General features: G+C 42.8%; 1 pseudogene across 1 annotated transcript in view; it reads right to left on the bottom strand.

Annotated features, from left to right (window-relative positions):
* Positions 1 to 2739: 2739 nt before the first annotated feature.
* LOC147452191 (uncharacterized) overlaps positions 2740 to 21660 on the bottom strand; it is a 35573-nt pseudogene continuing 16652 nt past the window's right edge. The window contains exon 2 of the transcript XR_015188879.1: positions 2740 to 5441. The product of XR_015188879.1 is annotated as an uncharacterized LOC147452191 (transcript). The remainder of the gene's footprint in view (positions 5442 to 21660) is intronic.

Here is a 21660-nt window from a genome sequence, read left to right as displayed (position 1 = left end):
AAGTGGTCTTGTTACGTGCGACCACAAGCAGCGAAATAAATAAATAAAAATTTATGTGGTTCTTTGTGCTTCTTTCCTTGAGTGATGATACCGAACAATGCCAAAGAGCTCTGATACCAATGTAATGTGCAGTGGAAGTGAATGATGGTGTATGGCTCAAGATGAGTGATTAGAGAGTGCTCAAGGTTCCTGTTTTATTGACGGGAAGGGAGAGACTTCCTTGACTTAATGAGAGAATGTGCAATGACCAAAACAAAGAGAGTGGAAAAGTGTGAGTGCAAAGTGCATGAGAGAGAGAGAGAGAGAGAGAGAGAGACAGAGTGAGACGACACCAGATGGTGTCCCAAACCCCCCTCCAAGGGCTCCCCTCTCTATTGCTAGAGAGGTATTTGCTTTAGATTGCACAAGGTCTGGTACAATGCTCCTAGATGTTGTGGTACTTGACGACGACGATGTCGTCAACGATGATGATGTCGACCATGATGACGATGGTGTGGACGCAGAGGTCAAGATCTGTGAGGCTAATGGTTGGAATCTGAAAACGCTAGGTCTACTGCTGAGGTTTGGGTCGTATGGCGAAGCTACTGGGCTTATCTGCCGCCGAAGGTGTCGTGTGTGGCTGGAAACTGAAAAACGATGGCTGTCCTTAGGGCTAAATTCTGATCGCTGGCTGATCTGCTGCGATAGACCGACTGCGGCAAGGATCTGAAAGGTGCGGTTCGGCGAGCTGATCTGAAAATGCTAATCTTTGGGGTGCAAAAACGCTTCTTTCTTGAGAAAATGCTGGAGAGCCTGAGGGTCCTGCTGGGTGTTGTGACCTCCTTGTGTCTTCTGTTTCTTCTGCTGTCTACTGGCGGCCCCTGCCCCCCTTTATAGGTGACAAATGTTGGGTCGAGTAGTGCAAGATTAAGCCTCCACGATTTGGTAATAATAAGGTCACTTTGTTAGCCAAGAGGTGGTTCCCACGTGCGATCGGAATTGGTTTACATGCGGTGGAACTGCTCATGCTGGGTACAGGATCATGATGCTAATGCTATGGGTTGTGCAATCAGAAGTGCCTGGACTGCACGGCGTAATACAGGCTCACAAGGGTGCACATAGGGTTAGATGTGCATGTCACATGCTTCTAGGGTTACATATGATTAAATGTCTAGCTTGACCTCTTTGAAGTGCTACTGTTAGGTCCCTTTTAATTGGTTAAGGATGGTGCTAGAATTGTTGACTAACTATTGAAGTTTCGGCGTACTAAACTTGATGAAGGTCTTAATTTAGATACTAGGTAAAGGGTCAATGTGCCACTCCAATGACTCACTAGAATGGGGCTTAAAAGTAGAAAATAAGCGCATGACGACAAAATTAAGGCGAGGATACTAGTATAGTCCATGTCTTGCGATGAGCTTGAAATCACATGGCTTTCTATATACAATCTCTGCAATATGAGTTGGAATCCACCTCACTTGTTCTCCCTTTCTTCTTCATCTACTATAAATCCGTCTTCTAGCTAACTGTTGAGGCAAGTTTGCACGTCTTTGTTGCCATATAAATGAATGTCACCCGTTGCTATGCATGGAGTAGATTGAAAGAGAGGCACACAAATGCTACTACAAGACTTGAACTCAGTCACTCTACAGCCTTGGTGATATTAAATGTACCATCCTTTCATAGATTGGCACGAAAGTAGCCCAACTTGGTCACGGAAGTGTGTTTCAGTCTCACAATTTGGACTCTTGGGACTGTTTCTTATAACATTAGGAGACTTTCTCTCACTCTTTGAAATCTGAATGCAATCCAAGTATTGCTCCTGACAGCCTCTGTGAGCATCTCTCCGGAGAAACAAGCTAATGCTTGTGTGCCGCAATCGAGATTGCTTTGCATAGAGATGTCAAAACCTCATTAAAAGCAATCTAATTCGTTGCATCCTCATTACCAATGAAAATTGAGTTAAAATAGCTAGGTATCCGCATAACCATGGTTAACTTTGGGAAAGGTCTAGATGCGGATACGTGTTATAACACTACTCAAAATTGGCCTTGAAAAAGTGCACTTACTAAGCACATATTGGTCCTTAGTATTGCTACCTCTGCTCCCAATTACAGGCTCAACAATGTTGATTAAGACACGAGCATCAGTATTGCCAGACACCACCAGCATAGTATACTTCTCCATAGTTGACTTGCAAACCCAATGATATCACAACTTGAGTATATACAATACTCTCAAGCTCAAACTTTTCCACATCTAATGGTATGCAATAGCATCAACGCAAGAGTTATTTAGATAAAAACTATTAACAAATTGAAGTCTCTTGGCTTAAGAGTGTGAGAGCGTGTTTTGTACAATAATGTTGACAAGGGATAGACACGTAAAGCTTTTCTGCTTTTAACAATGCCCGACTCTTGAATTGTTTGATATAGCTACGTAACTACCAACCAAACTTTACCCAAAAGAAGGTCAAGTTTCATGTCACAATGGCCTATATATAAAACAAAAAGTCTAGTTAATGCCCCTCTTACAAGATAAGATAAATAGTCCATCCATAACTTGCCATGTTGCGTTAATCGACAAGCTATAGCAGACTGTCCACAATTGCTCCCAAGAGTTCCAAGGCATGCTGTAAGATTCCTTCCATAGGTAGAGACATTCAAGCACATTCAACTCACACATCATGGACAATTACGCTAATTAAGTTTAGTGAAGTGTTTTTTAGGGCCATCCACATTGACTTTGAAACTATTGATGTGAGGGTTTAAAAGGTGGGAATTTTTACTTCTTTGAAAGTCTAGACAGGAATTTGTACAAATGTGAAATTTGAAGGGCAGAAATTTACACAACGTCTGTAGTGCAAAATAGGTTGGTAGAGTCTTGAGTTTTCAGGTTAAGGCTTTAGCTCCGCCGGTTGCTCTGGAGGCAGGCGGGCTGTTGGCGGTTGCTGGTGGCAGAAAGAGACCGGCGACTGTGACAGTAGATGCAAATAGGTTGGTAGATGTGAAGAATGAAGTGTTTCGAGCTCATTCTTTAGCTTGAAAAAAAATATCCATGTCTGGATCGGTTGATCTTATTGAAGGCTCATGCCAACAAATCTTATGGAAATGAGACAATGTGTTGCTACTTCTTTGACAGCCTCATAACGCCTCAATCTACGGAGTGCCAGCTACTTGAAAGGATTGGCAATTATTTGCAAGGGAATGCCTCCTAACATGTGCTTTTCACACACCCAATGCACATCTTTACCTGAAGTACTGTTGTTGACAATATTGCCGAAGGACACTCGGTACAAGCCAAAATCTGATTGCATATCAATATTCTCATGCTTTAGAATACCTTGGATGGCTTCCTTCACCTCCCCTGCTCTCAGCATGGCCCCTTGTTGTGTTAGCAGCTGCTTGCAATCAATGTCGGGCACTCCATTCAGCAAGGCCTCCAGAGCTTTGGGCAATATCACATGTTGAAGCCCATCATGAGTGACCCCTAATGCTTCCAACGCGTCCGGAGAAGGTATGAAGACATTGGCAGCCGGCATGTAGACTGTGGCTGCAATTCTCAGCAGACAGCATATCACTTTAAACGCTGGCAACATCACCCGCGCTGCTTTTGTGAGCCACTCTTTTGTCTCAATTGTCACCTCCTTCCCCCTCTGACCTTGCACTTGATGTGGCCCCCTAGTCAGTGATTCGCACATGAAATGCAGCCTTGCTCTCTTCACTAGTAAAGCCTTCAAAGCACCCAGCTTTCCTGTGTGTGCATCCACAAAGTAAGGGTAAAAGTGGATAGGCATGGTCTCTTGTAAGCTCATGTCTCAAAAGTCGGGTGGAGCAGTTGAATATGATGTTCCTCTCGAATTTCTGTGCATGAGTGATGGCAGCACCGTTTCTACAATATCACTGCACAATTTGGGGATGAGGAGCCCACTTTCTGCAAGCTGTTCTTCAAGCAAGGCTCCTAATCTCCTCTTTACTACCTGCACTTGGGCGATGTTATTTACAGCAACATCAAAAAGATTGGCAAATCGATGTCCTCCACTAGTGCTGCTCATATGCACGGCCGGATCTGAGCTGCTACTGAAATCAAGCTCCCTTGAGAAGTCTGTCATGATTAGATGGGCCTTGTCGCGAGCAATACTGGACATGTCTTCAGAAGAGGCAGCATAGAAGAAATTGACCACCACCATCACCTTGGGCTTGAGCACTGTAGTTGGAGCAGACATACTCGCTCCACTGCCAGCTCTTTTGTGCGAGATGATATATTTCAGCCAGTATCGAAGCTGGCGTTCAAACGCTTCCTGAGAGTGGTGTTGTTCATGCACAAGCTTGCACACCACTACAAAGAGGTCTTTGTTGCTGGCATTCATGAAGTAATGGTGAAAGGTGTGGAAATCCTCTTGACCAGCCAAATCACAAATCACGAGCTTGAATCTTCCTTGCTGGAAGCGAAGTGGATGGAACTCCATACCTCATGTCCGGCTAATTGGCTTGCGAAGCAACCCACAATATGCTGGGCCCATGGATGAGGGTGACAGTAATGCTTGGCAAAGTGTTGATTTACCAGCCTCTCCATGGCCACAGAGAAAGAGTTTGGCCACAGAGGGCTTCACCAGTGGCTCCTGCAGGAGATTGCCAGACTTGTAGAGGGAATTTCGGCGGATGACAGACATGGCTTTGGCCTTTGCTGCAGGATTTTTCCATGTGAGGAACATTGTGCATGTGCAGAGAGAGAAGTTGTGGACCATGGACTCGGCCAGCTCCCACTCTTGGCTCTCGTCAAATGGTGGTGGGTCCCTGCAGTCCAGCCAAAGCAGGGAGCAATGGGGGGAGCGCAAGTAGTCGGCCAGGCCTCCTGCGCCACCAAGCTGCAAGGTGCCGATGTCGTGGACGATAACGTTTTGGAGGCGTAGGGCTTGGAGCAGGTTTTTGTTATTGCTAGCATTGTTGAGCTGTAATGTTTGCCAGAACCTCCTTCCCAGGACCAGCCTAGACTTAAGACTTACAGACAGGTCTAGAAACCTGACGCAAGAATTGGGTCTCGTGAGGACTTCTGCCAGCATCAGCTCAATATTATTCTTCTCTTCTTCTGTAATAGTAAAGATTGTGAGGCGGAGGATGAGGAGACGTTGGAAGAATGTGGGCGTTCCATGGATTAGATCCGTCAAGTGAGAGGCACTGCGGATGGGCACACCCAAGTCGGTGACCGATGTATTTGCAGCCAGCGCCCGCAATAAACTATTGCTGAGAATACTACCATCATCACAGGAACGGAGATCAAGGCGTGAGAGACGGGATGCAGGATGTTGGAGCGCTGACAGTACGATTGGCATCCCGACTTCTGCAACAGCTTGTAATTGCAATTCATAATACTCCATTTGAAACTTCGCCAACTGGCCGATACTGGACGCAAGCGGTTGGCCGGGGTCATATTCTGACCTGGACACTCCACTGTCGGACAACCTTACACGGAAAAGATTAAAGCACTGATTAGTTAGGCCTATGGCTCACATTAAACTAGGCGAGAAAATTGAAACGCCAGTGTGCTCCTTTCCAACTTTTCAAATCAATCATCATACAATAACAAGGTATAGCTCGAAGGTTCAGTATCTAGCAATATTTTGAAATCAAGTAAATATATAGGCCTTTTGCAAACGTTGAGACACATTCACTTGTCCCTCCACTGCATCGCTGTGAGAGAGAGAGAGAGAGAGAGAGAGAGAAGATAAATCTCACACACACACACACACACACACGAAGTCATATATAGGTAGGTGTATGTATGTATGTATCTGCGTGTCTACATGTGAGGAGAATGAAATTGTAGTCCATGGAATCACTCTAGGAAGATAACAATGCCTCTCTCTCTCTCTCTCTTCTTTGAGGTCTCTTGGGATAGTTTCCTACAACGTTAAAACTCTCTTCTTCTTCTTCTCTCTCTCTCTCTCTCTCTCTCTCTCTCTCTCTCTCTCTCTCTAGATAGACACACACACACACACACCAATGTCCCTTTTTGGATTATTCCTATGTTGTTTAAAATTATGTTCTCTCTCTCTCTCTCTCTCTCTCTCTCTCTCTCTCTCTCTCTCTCACACACACACACACACACACACATGCCTTGGGATAGATTTAAAACATCTACAGCTTCTCCAAATATGTGAAGCTAAAGTAGTCGGCGGCAATGGCTCTTAGAAGCTAAAACAACATTGCTAGCCATAGAAGAAGCCCAAATGCATCCAATGCTAAGATGCTTTGCATTTGCATCTCCAATTAGGGTTTTTTTGTATTCACCATTGCAAGAAAAGGACCCATTGTAACTTGTTGCTTCAATTACATCATCATCATCATAACCTACAGATAAATGTCTCTCAATACGTTGTTAGCGTGCCAACGAGCAAGAAAACGAATGCCTCTATAGCCTTGCACGAGCTACACCATTGGAAGGAAGAACTATTGCATGGCCGGAAACACCTGTGGTAAACACCTGTAGAGATTTATGAAACACACTCGAAATTAGGAGAAACAAAATGGGGGCTTTCTTATCTTTTATCCCCAAGAGTTTTCTCTCTCTTCTTAGCCGACAAGGTTCTCTCCTCAGGCATCTTTTAATTGGCTTCTTTTAGGCCTTTTTGGGGCAAAAAATGAGCTATCGTTGACCCTTTGACCAAGGAATGGGGTGAGGGCAAGTGGTTGAGGACCAAAATAAGTGACCAGATGCCTGTCCCCGCAATGTGAACTCCCAAAATGCGCCATCTTATTCCCCATGAGCCGACGAGCCCCCATAGCCGAACCTTGAGAGAGCTCCTTTTCCTTTGATACACCTATAGTGGGCACGCAATGTGCCTTATATACCTTCCACTTTCCCTTTTCCTCTTCTCATGTGGGATAATCTCCCCACCACATGGCAACCTCCTCCTCATTCCTCCCAAGCCCAAAACATTCCAGCTTTCTCCCAAAGCATAAGAGGACTTCTCGGACAATTTTCCCCGAAGCATTACCGATCACCGAATGACGCACCGTAGCACACGGCTCGACGCCCATCACCTCGGCTATCTCCAGAAATGTAAAACTTCAACATTTCTAATCTTAGACCCCCATGTTGGCCTAGTTGTCCTTGTCGCATGCACCTGCAATCACCTTCTAACTTGAGACCGCCCCTTTGGATGCTCATAACTCATGATGTACAAGTCCGATTCACGAGTTATAAAGCACGGCTGAAAATACTTATCAAAAACCATGTTTTGGGACTCGAACAACCCAAAACATCAGCACCCAAGCTTGGCAAAATCATGCCTTTGTACATGAATTTTTACAGGGCCACTTCCAAAACTTGTAGGGCTATGTACACATAAATACATGAGACTAGTGCGCAAGCTTTTTGGCATGACTTAGTGACTTTATGCTCATCCAAAAAATGCCTGACATAGCTTGCCAACCCTCCCTTGCCTGCTTGATTATTCATGACAAGCAAAGGTTTCTAGGGTGAACAACTGTTGCAGCTCATTCCCAGAAACCTCATTTACATTCTCAAATGTCTCCACATTGTCTTCCTCTATCGATAGCATGTCATTTGTCACAATTGTCATCAAACGTGCCAAGTATTTCTTTAATCTATAACCATTAACGCGATATTTATGCTGTGCACCACTCAAATCAGCCAACCGGTATGTGCCATTATCAAATTTGTTCACAACAGTAAAAGGACCTTCCCATTTGATTTGAAACTTCTTCTGAAAAATATTGTCCAACTTACTATTATATCACAACACCAAATCACCCTTTTCAATTTTCTTATCCTCCACGCATGCATTGGCTTTTAGCTGAGCCTTCTTTGACACTTCTTGATAGTAGCTCAAAGCTAAAACTCTGTCCAATTGCAAACATTGTAAATCCAATAATCTTTTCTACCAAGCATTTGTTTTCTCCATCTCCCAATGACAACAACTTGAGTGCAGGAATCTCCACTTCAATTGGCAATAAAGACTCATTGCCATAAACCAAGTGGTAAGGAGAAAATCATGTGCTTGTTTTGATAGCAGTTGTGTAGGCCCATAATGCACAAGGAAACTCTGAATCCCAAGTCTTTCCATGTGTCTGGGTCATCTTTGTCAAGATCTTTACCAACTCTCCATTGAACCTCTCATTGAGACCGTTGCATTATGGATAATAAGGAGAATTGTACCTATGCTGTATATTGAGCTTCTCACATAAGAAATCAAACAGCTTTCCTCTAAATCCTGGTCCTCTATCAGAAAGTAACTCTAGGGGCACACCAAATTTGCAACATATATGCTCATAAACAAATTTCCCCATCTCCTTACTGGTAATCTATTTGACAGCCTTGGTTTTTGTCCATCGTGACAAATAATCCACTGATGTCAAAATGTAAGCATTTCTTTTGCTAGTCATAGGTAAGGGTCCAATAGCATCAAGACCCCATTTTTCAAACACATCAAAAGCTAGAATTTTTTGTCGCAATTCGGGCTTCAAAATTCTCTTTCCCATCTTCTGGCAAGGTAAACACGACTGGCACTGATGATTAACATCCTGCTGAATTCTTTGCCATACATAGCCTTCTTGCAAAATTTTATGCAACACGATCTTCATGGCAAAATGGCTTCCACAAGATCCCTCATGATTTTCTTCCAAAATCTTGTAGATTTTCTCTTTCCAAGGCACACGACACAAAACTAAATTACTTCCTTTCATGTAGAGTACATCATCAAGCACTTTGTATTTCCTGGCTTTTCTTATAAATGCATACTTTTTGGAAGATGGTAAACCTTCAGGTAGGACACTTGTTCAACAGAAAATCCATCTCCTTTGATAACACTTCCCTTCCATGATATAAAGGGACATTTGCCTTCAGTACAAACACACAAGTGATCATTTCTTGGGTAGCATCATGAGATTCTTCGTTTTGAGACCTCTCAATATGCTGCAAACTCCACGCTTCGAACTTTTAGAGCAATGATTTCATCTTGAAGCATAAATTATTCAGTTTAGGATTCTTATTCTTCCATACTCCCATTACTTGCTTCATGACCAACAAGGCATCTTATTCCCAACTGTAAGCAAATGTTCAAGCCACCTTCAAGAGCCATGTACTCTGCTTCATTGTCACTTTTTGTATCAAGTTCCAACCCTTGCTTTCTTATAAGATTCCCTTGTGCATCATAAATAACAATGCCTCCTGAAGCAACATTATGACTTCTTCGACAAGAACCATCAAAGTATAACAGTGAAGCATCATAAATGGAAAGAGTCTCGACTTTCTTCTTCGCACCACCTCTTCTTTAACCAAAACCGAAGTGTCTTTATAAGTAAGTAAATCTGCCAAGGTAGCTCGAGTACTCTCTTCCACCAAAAAGGTGAACTGAAACTCCTGAAGTTAAATAACCCATCTCATCACTGTTTTTGATATATTTGAATTATTGAACAGCTGGGGAAGCAATGAATAACTGGTGAGGAAGGTGAATGACTTTTGCAGCAAGTAGTGTTTGAATTGTTTGCAAGCATAAACCATACTGATCATCACCAATTCAATTTCAGAGAAATCTCTTTCATGAGGAGTCTTCACTCTGCTAGCATAATGAATAGGCTTCATATATTGAGATTCCTTCCTCTTTTGTAATAACATGGCCCCAATGGCATCATCTCCTACTGATGGGTTAACGTAAAACTCCTTTTCCCAATCACGAGCTTGCATAATGGGCAACGTACTCAAAACCTCTTTGACTCTGTCAAAAACATCGTAACAGTCACAAGACCACTCCAAGGGATCATTCTTAACTGCTTGCTCCAATCGATACAATAGTTGTGATGCCAAAGGTATGAAACAAGACATATGTTTAACCTTCTGTATGAAGGTAACCAGCTGTCTGGTATCTTTTGGAGATGACAATAACAACAAAGCCTCGATTTTCTTTGGATCTGCTTCAATTCCATTTTCTGAAATCACATGTCTAAGAAGCTTCACCCTTGACTACGGCAAATGACATTTTTTAGGGTTTAACTGACCCCCGCATTCATCATACCTTGCAAAAGTCATTTCAAGCTTTTGAACATGTTCTTTCCTTGAACTGTATACACAGAAATTATCTATGAATTCTTTGACAAACTTCCCAAGAAACGGGGTAAGGATCCAATCTACTTTTCTTTCAAAAGCTCCATGTCCATTTGTCAACCCAAAAGGAAGGCAGCAAAAGCAGAAACAACCCCATGACATGATAAAAGTAGTCTTTTTCTGGTCTTCAGGAGCAAGGATAAGCTGAAAATATCCTAAATATCTATCACAGACACTGTATCTTTCAAAGCCAGCCACTACATCTAAAAGTTGATCAATGAAAGGCAAAGGATAATGATCTTTCTTGGTCACTGCATTTAATGGCTTGTAATCAACACAAACTCTCCAACGCCCATCTTTCTTTGGAGTGACTACTACAGGGCTCACCCATTCAACATTATCAATTGGCACAATGAACCATGCATCTAAATGTTTGTCCACTTCTTGCTTTAAAGCAATCATTTTCTCCTTACCCATCCTTCTTAATTTCTGTCGTATTGGCTTTGCCCCTTCAACTAGCTCAATCTTCACACGATCCCCAACAAAACCCCTTATTTCCTGATATGAAGTGATGAAAAGATATGAAAACTTGTCTAACATTTTTAAGTACTCCCTTCTTTCTCCTTGCGTCAGATCAGTACACAACATATTTTGAATCAACTCTCTCTTCACTGGCAAATTCTTGTTTAGGTTGCATCAACTCTTCAAGTTGCTCTAAACGGCTTGAAGCATTTATATTCCCTGACACTTGTAACATTTCACCCACTTCCCTTTTCTCCTCATCCAACAACAAGAACGACACTTCACCCTCATCACTGGAACTCAAAGCAAAGCTACTTTTTGAATCTTCACAACTGTCTTCACTGCTAACTTCAGAGTCATCATTCTCACTCACATCTTCTAGTGCCATAGGTTGCTTGGTAGTCATATCAAACACCCTTTTTTCACCCAGGCCTGCCATACACACAGATTGTGCCCTTGCCCCAATCTTGCACAGCACCAACAGCTCTCAACCAAGGTCATCCCAAAATGAGAGGAAAAGCTCCCAGGCCAGCTGGCATAACATGAAATTTTACTATAACCTGCACGTTAAAGACTTCAACTTTCAAATTCTTAATCATCCCCAAACACGTCACTTTGGCATGGTTTGCTAGTCAAATCCGAAACCCTGAGCTTCTGCATGTAATGAGGCCCAGTCTCTGGACACATGACTGTGTGATCACACAAACTTGAGCACCTCCATCAATGTAGGTCTCTCCCATCCTCACACCTTTCTACCAAGCGTTCACCACAGGACAAATGTCGGGTAACTCTTTCACAGCCAACAGTCTGACTTGTCCATGCTTCGTCTCTTTCTCTGGATTTACTAATGACTTCCACTGCCTCTTGAGTTTGGGCACCATATTCATGCATTGTCCAAAAGTACAATCTACTTTCCTTCCAATCAGGTCTTTCTTCAAACAGTAAGCTATTTGGACTTCTCTCAAAGGTACATCTATTACTTCAAACTGTCTACGAGGTCTTCTCTTCCTCTTGGCTTTCGTATCTTCACCCTCTTTCTCTTTCCCTTTCTTTTTGCTAGGACCTGGCACAACATAGCCTTCCCTTTCTCTTTTTCCCACGGACAGCACATCTGCTTCTTTCTTTTCTACCAACACAATACCCACATGACCACCAAGAGGTTGAGGCTTGATTTTCCTGTTCAGTACCATGATCTCCCCGTATATCCAATGCATAATAATTATCCCTATTAGGAATATGCTGGGGGAGTGGGAACACATCACCTCCCATCCTTGTTGGCTTTGAACAATAAGTGCTAATATGACCAAGTTCGCCACAATTATAACAAGTAGGAATGAACCTCCTCTGCGGCTCAAAGATGCCTTGTCCACAACCCTCATTAGCATTAGGATGAGCTTCACATGCTTGAGCCATTGCTCTACCACGTCCACGACCACGATCGCCTCCACCTCCAAGAACACTAAGTCACAATTCTTGCATCATGGTCATCATGTCTTGCATATTTTGTTGTAACTGTGTTCAGTATTAGTAGCCCTTTTAACAGGTTGGCCTCCACCCTCTGCCTGGTTTTCCTCCTTTTGGACACCATTATTTTGCATAGGGACCGCTTTTCCATACTCATTAAGTCTTTGAGCCTTCCATTCTTTCTCCCGAGCAATAATGACTGTCTCCTTGAGGGTGGCGGGCCTTTTCAACTCAACTTTGACCTTCACGTTTTCTTTTAAGTTTTCCACAAAACGGTCCATTTTAACATGGATGTAGGGATTTCATTTCCCAAAGATCGGGCCCATTTATCCCATAAACGGGTATATTGCATGACAAAATCATCAACACTCTGATTACCCTTTTGCGTGTACCCCAAAATTTCATGCCAAATTTTATTAGGTACTTCAATGGATCTGTACTGTGCCAAGAAATCTTGCTTCACATGATTGTAACCTAAAACTACCCCTGGAGTTTGTGCCTATACCAACTCTTCATGATTGTGTAACCAAACTTTTATCTCATCCTGTAAACTGTATTGCAGCAGCCTGCAACAATATAGCTTGATCTAGCATATTTCGTAGTAAGAAATTGACTTCCAACTTTTCGATTAAAAACCTCTACATTCTCATTAGGCAATCCATGAAACTGTGGGAACTCGTCTGCCATGTTTGATTGCCACAAAAACACTTACATGTGACGCCGAAAGCTCAATTGATGCGGATGGATCGCTCCAGTACCTAATCCACCTCACACTGGGTAACCCGGTCCCCAATGCTTGGCTTCACAAAACCTCACGACCCTCCAAAGACTGCAATCCAATTATACGATCACCTCAAGTGCTGTCCACAATTTTCACATACATAGGCGGTTGTCCATAAGGACCCACATCCCCTTTACATTCTTTGCCTACATAATAGATATATTTCACAGGAATTGGAGCATAGGAGAAATTTCTCCTCCGTGGGGGCACGAAAACAATGTTAGCATGCAAATGATTAGGAAAACGAATGCCTCTATAGCCTTGCACGAGCCACACCATCGGAAGGAAGAACTATTGCACGGCTGAAAACACCTGTGGTAAATACCTGTAGAGATTTATGAAATACCCTTCAAGCATGGAACACACACAAAATTAGGAGAAACAAGGGACATCATGACAAAGCTTGTCTCGTGGAGATGTCCGTAGAATATATGTAGACAAACAACAGATGAAGGATGAAAGAGTTATGGCTGCTCAAGTCGGGGGTGCACTCTTTCTTGCTAAACAATCAGCTCTCTGGAAGTTGTGTAGGTATTGCAGCTATTAAAATGGGAGATTTCTTATCTTTTATCCCCAATATTTTTCTCTCTCTTCTTAGCCATTAAGGTTCTCTCCTCAGGCATCTTTTAATTGGCTTCTTTTAGGACTTTTTTGGGCAAAAAATGAGCTGTCGGTGACCCTTTGACCAAGGAATGAAGTGGGCCGGGGCAAGTGTTCGGGGACCAAAATAAGTGACCAAACGCCTGTCCAGGTAGTGTGAACTCCCAAAATGTGCCATTTCCCTCCCCATGAGCCCATAAGCCCCCATAGCCAAGCCTTGAGAGAGCTCCTTTCCCTTCGATACACCTATAGTGGGCACCCAATGTGCCCTATATACCCCCCACTTTCCCTTTCCCTCCCACTTTTCCTTTTCCTCTTCTCATGTGGGATAATCTCCTCACCACATGGTAACCTCCTCCTCATTCCTCCCAAGCCCAAAACATTCCAGCTTTCTCCCAAAGCATAAGAGGACTTCTCAGAAAATTTTCCCCGAGGCATAACTTGCTAGTCCAGTCACCGAATGACACACGGTAACACACGGCTCGAAGCCCATCACCTCAGTTATCTCCAGAAATGTAAAAATTCAGCATTTCTAATCTTAGACCCCCATGTTGGCCCAGTTTCCCTTGTCGCATGCACCTGCAATCACCTTCTAAGTTGAGACCGCCTGCTTTGGATTCTCACAACTCATGATGTACAAGTCCGATTCACGAGCTATAAAGCATTGCTGAAAATACTTATTAAAAACCATGTTTTGGGGACTCGAACAACCCAAAACTTGAGCATCCAATCTTGGTAAAATCACACCTTTGTAATGAACTTTTACAGGTGCCACTTCCAAAACTTGCAGGGCTTTGTACACATATATACATGAGGCTAGAGGGAAAGATTTTTGGCTTGACTTAGTGACTTAATGATCATCCAAAAAATTCTTGACAATGTCAGCCCCCACAATGCTCCAATGTACACGGAAGTGCCATTGTTGTTGAAGGAGGGGTGAAGGAGAGCATGGAGAAGAATGCATTCCCTAAGTTTGGACAATGGAATGGGCTCCTATCTCTCTCTCTCTCTCTCTCTCTCTCTCTCTCTCTCTCTCTCTCTCTCTCTCTCTCTCTCTCTCACACACACACACACACACACACACACGCATAGATTTTGTCTGAGTTGTGGCTACAATTGCTCCCACCTAAGCCATTAGCTCTTTACTCTCTTGCTACTAAACCAAAATCTTAGTGGCTCAAGCAACCCATGCACACCTATTGCCTTGAGCACCCATCTTCACTACCAAGCACTCCCCACCAATGGACAATGCTTGTCCCCTGTTTGTCTCTACATGATCATTAGTAGCTATCCTTATCAAGGTCTTGGTCTTGGTCCCGGTGACCCACCTCACTCTTTCTCTTTCTCTGTCCACTTGCTAGTGGCAGAGCTCTCTCTCTCTCACTCTCTCTCTCACACACACACACACACACACAATTTTGACTACTATAGTATGCACATTGTCCGAAGAAGGTGATTTGCAGAGTCTACGTGCTCTCTCTCTCTCTCTCTCTCTCTCTCTCTCTCTCTCTCTCTCTCTCTCTCTCTCTCACACACACACACACACACATACGCACGCATGCACGCACACGCACAAGTGCGCACGCACACACACACACACACACACACACACACTGACAACATGTTGTCAGATGTAAAATTTTGACTATTGCAAGTCACTGGAAAAGGATGGAATCGTATAGAGTCTGAACTACTTCACTCAATTTTCAAAGGCTCTTTAATGTGTCTACGGTAAAGAAGGACGACCCCATAGGGACTCAACAACTCAATTTTGGTGCTGATCCAACATGCCATGTAAATCAATCAAAAAACAACACGTGGAGGCCCTCTCCTTCCTCTAATTTGTCAAACTCCATTATAAAGAGTATAGATAATGGACTATTGAATAATAGCAAAAATCTATTGTGTAGGGCCAGTGCTCAAGGAAAACCTAGGTTTAGTATAATCCCACCTACCAATTTTCGCAACTATATCTAATGCACCTTGGAGGCCCTTGCCACGTGACATAAGGAAAGCGCTTGGAAGGGAGGGGGGGGAGGAGACCAAGGCAAAGAAAGAAAGAGAGTGGATTGGGTGCCAAGAAAAGGCTCCCTCTTTCTCTCTGTCTCCATCCATAGGAAGGGCCACATACTCGCAAGATTTAATATGAATGTTAGGACACCCACAACGATTGGAGGAAAAAACTTAGGTTTAGTATAATCCCTTTTTTTTTTTTTGAGATTTATCTCTAATTGCGAATGGTTTTTACCAAGCAAGAGGAAGCGGCTTGCCGAGAAGAAGAAGATAGGTCCTTGATAGAAATATAGTGTACTTGCAAAAATGTTCGGGTATGTTTTGGGTCACATGGTGCATATGTTGTATTGGTTGGAGATCCCTGTGCAAAGGATATGCCAAGGTTTGCATGTATTCTTTTTGTATTAATTCAAATCAAACTCTTAAGAGCATTAGAAAAAACTACAAAGGTTAGAGAACATAAATTAAGGTTTAGAGAATCTACAAAGTGCAAAGAATTTTAGTGCAAAAACCTTTAAATATAGTAAATTTTCCTCTAAAATGTTTGAAAAAAGGTATTACATAGCCAAATGCTTGAAAAATCCTCAATTTAGTGTAATCCCACTTGAAAATTTTGGAATTTATCTCTAAATTATAGATTTGAAGTTGAGGAAACCTACATAGTATAGAGAAATTGAGTGTAAAAGCCTTCACATATAATCAAGTTGCCCCTAAAATTTCTCATATGCAAGTTTTCGAAGTTTTTAGGAGAAAGCACTATGCCTCACCTCGATTTAGTGTAACCCCACTTACAAAATCTTAAGATTTGCAAGCTCTCTTTCTATAAACAAGCTCATGTGCTGTAAACGGTGTAGACACTTTCTACACAGTTCTATAAGCCCAGAAACACTTTTCCAAGTCTAGGTCCCACTCTTTAAGATGATTTCCAGCATACTTTGATAACATTTGTACAATTTGACCATTGCAATTTTCAACAAGTCCATTGCACTTTGGGTAGTATCATAGCAATGTTTCAAAATCAAACCTATGATGCACTTTCCTTAGAATGATATCTCTACCATAAAACATGAGATCCTCACCTACCATTGTGTAGTTTCTTGCCTTTGTTACTATTCTCTTACACTGAATCTTTGACGTTTCCTCTGGACATTGGCCTGCCTTTACCAAGAAATACTTTCACATCTTGTAGTGATTCCCTCCCTGCATGCAAGGCTTCTTTGACCCTTACAAGAGCTACCAAAATATCCAACTATTTCCTAGCCAACTCATCAACTTCTTTATTTTGCTTACAAGAAACATATGCTTAAATTGTATCTGCTCAAACTCATGCAACAACTTCTAGATACCACAAAACCATTTCTTTATTAAGTTGTCTTTCTTTACTTTCCACAAACAAAGCAACTGATTCATGAATGGAAATGCGTCCCCTTTTACACGACTCTCCTCAATCCAAACCGAGTGCATTGCTTCAATCCAAGGAACATATTTCTTTCAAATTCATCAAGATCATAGGATCTAGAAAAGATTACATCGCCTTTTGGATTCTTAAGATCACCCCACCACATGCCTTATGAAAAGATTTCCCATAGCATCATCAAACATCATCATATACCCATCATCAATATACACTTCCTCTTCATGATTGTCCTTGTCAACTCTTGAGTAAGATGGTACCTCCCCTCCTTAGTGTACCACTATGTCCACAAGGTGAGATTTAATGGAATGATCAACTTTGAGGTCAAACTCATACTCTTATTGCTCCATAGTCCACTTTAAGATGCACTTGCTAGGCTTCAAATGTTGTAGTACATCCGGAAAAATATTTTATGTGGTTAGCACATAGAATGTTTATGGCCATATATATGTCTTGAACCTGCGACAAGCAAGAATCAATGCAAGTAACCATTGTTCTATCTTCATGTAGGAGAACTCACTTACATTCTTCATAATGCTCTTAGAATAGACTGGCTTGAAGTTTCTACCCTTCTTTTGCAAGAGGGACCACCCAAAGCTAATAATCCCACACTAATAGATACATAGAAAATGGATATCAAGTCACGAGGACTCAATACTGCTAAATCACACAAACCTCCTTGATATTGTCAAAAGCCTGTTGCGTGCCTTCATTCCATTCAAGCCCTTGAAGTATTTGGCTCAGTTTTTGGAGAGGATACACATATTGACATAGCATTACCTAAGACTGCATTCCGAACACGGTTTGGACACTACGAGTTTTTGGTGATGCCCTTTGGGTTAACCAATGCGCCCGTAACATTCATGACACTTATGGATAGTGTCTTGAAGCCATATTTGGGAAAATTTGTCATTGTTTTCCTCGATGACATTCTAGTTTATAGTGATTTTGAAGAAGAACACTAACAACGTCTCAGGTAGGTATTTGAGTTGTTACGCACAAACACGTTATATGCCAAGGAATCTAAATGTGATTTTATCAAAGATGAAATTCATTATTTAGGGCATGTTATTTCAGCTAATGGCATATACATGGATCAATCCAAAGTGGATACCATTAGGAAATGGCCACCTCCTAAAAATCTAGAAGAATTACAGATCTTTTTAGGCTTTGCAGGTTTTTACCGAAGGTTCGTTAAAAACTATGCTCACATTTCTGTTCCTATGACAGATCAACTAAAAGGCAAAGGTAAAGCTTTTCAATGGGGATACGCTTAACAGCACAGTTTCAATACGCTCAAAGATGCATTAGCTACAGCTCCTATACTAGCTAGTGTAGATCCTTTGAAACCGTTCTTTTTGGAAACGGATGCCAGTGATATTGGAGCAGTCCTGTTACAAGACGGACGACCGATTGCATTTGAAAGTAAGAAGCTTGATGCAGCTCAGCAGAACTATTCTGCTTACGAACGCGAACTCTATGCAATAGTGTCTGCCTTAAAGACATGGCGGCATTATCTGTATGGTGCTCAGCTCGATCGAGATTGTTTTTGACCATGAAAGCATCAAATGGTTTACACAACAAACATATTTGAAGGGTCGGAAAGCCAGGTGGGCCGAGATCTTTCAGGAATATGACGCCAAATTAAGGTATCGCAAAGGCCGATATAATGTAGTGGCAGACGCTCTAAGTCGAATGCCAGAGATCAATTCGCTCTTGTTCACGGAAGTTTGTAGTGAATTTTTAAATTCTCTTAAGGGCAAATATGAGCAAGATGAAACATATTCCAAAGTGTGGAGCCATGTTCAAAAGAGGGATCCTTCTCACTCCAATGCAGGTAGTGTACAGTTAACCTCCACACCTAGTTCTCCTTTATCAAGTGATGAACTACAGCGATGGAAGCATTTTACCATCGACAATGGGTACCTACTCCACAAGGGGAGAGTTTGTGTACCGACAAACACAGACATTCGGCACCAAATTATTTATGAATGTCATGATAGTCCAAGTGCAGAGCACCCAGGGATTAAAAAAACTTATTCTCCCGTACGACGACAGTTTTACTGGCCAGGTCTACATGGCTTTATTCAAGCTTATGTCTTGCATTGCCAAAAATGTCAAGTTAACAAGGCAGAGCGCCTGAAAGCAGGAGGACTCTTACACCCTTTGGAGATTCCCAATGGAAAATGGGAAAGTATCTCTATGGATTTTATTGTAGGTTTACCAACCACTATACGAGGTCATGACTCAGTATGGGTGGTCGTAGACAGGTTGACTAACTATGTAAGTTTATTCCGACCAAATCAACGGTTAAGACACCGGAACTAGCCAAGTTATTTGTGGACAATCTATGCAAATTGTATGGTTTGCCAAGTAACATTGTTAGTGACCATGATCCCAAGTTTAACAGCCACTTTTGGAGAGCTGTATTTAAACGATTGGGTACACAACTAAACCTCAGTACAACTGATTATCCAGAAACGGATGGTCAAACGGAATGGTTAACCAGGTGCTAGAGGATATGCTAAGAGCATATGTCAGCAAAAAACAGTCAGACTGGGAAGAATACTTACCTATTCTCGAGTTTGCCTACAACAGTGCTAAGCATGTCACAACAGGTTTTAGTCCTTTCATGCTCATGTACGGGTTTCAACCTAGGTCACCAGTTACGGTGGGGTTGGCAACCAAAAAACTCCAACAGGTTAAGGATTTTCTCCAAAACCACATGGATATGCTGAAACTTGCTCGCAGAATCTCTGGCAAGCATAGGATCGGTATAAGAAATACGCTGATGAGAAACGTCGGCAAGTTACCTTCGAAGAAGGGGAGGAGGTATGTTTACGTGTGCAAGAACATTCAAAAAGTCTAAAAACTATACCGACACCTAAATTATCTCCCCGATATTGTGGGCCTTTCAAAATACTCAAGCAAGTCGGTGATCGTGCCTACAAACTATTACTATCATCACATTCTCGCATTCATCCGGTGTTTCATGTAAGCCGTCTACAAAAGCGGTTACATGGGGATGACAACGTCATTGACCAACAGGTTTTGGTTGATTACATTGAACCTCCTAACTTACCGCATGAACCTGAACATGTTCTGGATTATCATGAGTTGCATACACGACATCACGTACGACAACGAGCCTTAATCAAGTGGAAAGACCGACCTGAAGAAGGTGCCACTTGGGAAAACATTAGTGTTCTTAAGAAGAAGTTTTCCACTTTTGTTTTCGAGGACGAAAACTCTTCTTAAGGGGAGAGTAATGTCAGGACAAGGGTCCTGTAACCTAAGGACTAGGATGGTCATGGACTACGGCCAAGGGCCAGACAAGGGCCGGACTAGACAATGTGGACAAGGGATCCATCTAGAGCAAGGGGCTAGGAGCCCACCTATATAATGGGAGGTTGGAAGGAGGATCTCTAGTCTAGTTTCCCTAGTTTTTACAGCGCAACCCGGAGAGTAGTCCCACTCCTCCTCAGTCACTTGTTCACCACACTATTGTGTGCTTTTCAATTGGTTGTGCAACCATCTTAAGCTCATGAATGTTGGTAGGCTCTCAAGACCCGTCGGATAATGCATCGGTGGTCGTCTTCCCCATCTCCACTAGATTCGTGCCCTTTATCTCTCTTACTTTGCATCCTCGTATTGTGAAATCCACTTTTGCATCACTGGATTGTGAAGCATGAAAAATCGATTGATTTTAGCCTCTAGATCTTCCTTCATTTTTTTCTCAACATTGAGATTACACATAACAATCTTGAAGGGGATCGGGGAGCACCACAGACAGAGAGTGAGAGAGAGAGAAGGAGACACACACACGATGTGGGTGGGGAGACTATGAAGTGCAGCTCCCCCTATACAGTATACTCACTATCAGTATAGGGTAACAGTGGGTGGGCGCCCATGATCTGGGCGACCTATCAAGGCACATAGGCCTTAACCCCAACAACCTCCCACTTAAAGGCCAATGTGCCTTTAAGCAATATCTACTAGTGTACAACTAATAGAAGGTGAGATATTCTCTCAACCTATGTCCACTGACTCTCGATGAGCTAGTGCATCCGGCTCTACTGATAGACAAACATCCCGCTGCGGAAGCCACACAAAGCTAGCTCCAATCTCTGCAAAGAGTCTACAAGAGCTCATGCACTCCTGTAAGTATCGGTCCAATACCTGCAAACCTCCCCCATGCTCTATGCCAAGATCAGTCATCGAACAACTAATCAACCTTGCTGAAAATGCTCCCACTGCAGCTGCTATATCGGGCCTCGAGATCAACATCTCGTACATGAGGACACCGAACGTTGATGCAACCCTGGCAACCTCTGCCACCTCCAACTCAGAACTCAACTCATGGCAATCCTGTCCCCTATCATAGAGACCATGGCACTCTGACTCCAAGCTCTGGAGTGACTCCTCGTGCCCACCACATATCACATGTGTACCAAGAGTATCCATCTGTCCTGAATCTGCATCAAGCTCTGGCATAAGCATATCAAGAAATGACTCCACAATAGTCGACATCTCAGCATCCATGTGAGTCATCTCTGTCATCACCTCTGATGACTCATCCTGCTGTGACTCACTAGAGCTGTCCCGCTCTACCTGTGTATCCGTAGACGCAACCTGCACAACAAGGTCACTGCTCTGCACTCCATGCAAAGCATCCTGCAACCCACAAGCAAAAGAGACTCGCCTGCTCTCTCGCTCTCTACTTGGCTGCATGATCACAGAGACAACACCGTCTCTCCCGTGATCCACATGCAATGGGTAACCTGTACCACTCCTGGCACCTCTCGCAATCACTAGCGAACCC

The sequence above is a fragment of the Adiantum capillus-veneris genome, chromosome 8 (genome assembly GCF_014529385.1).
Source record: "Adiantum capillus-veneris isolate H3 chromosome 8, ASM1452938v2, whole genome shotgun sequence".
NCBI classification, from domain to species: domain Eukaryota; kingdom Viridiplantae; phylum Streptophyta; class Polypodiopsida; order Polypodiales; family Pteridaceae; genus Adiantum; species Adiantum capillus-veneris.
This window is presented reverse-complemented; position numbering and strand designations above follow the sequence as displayed.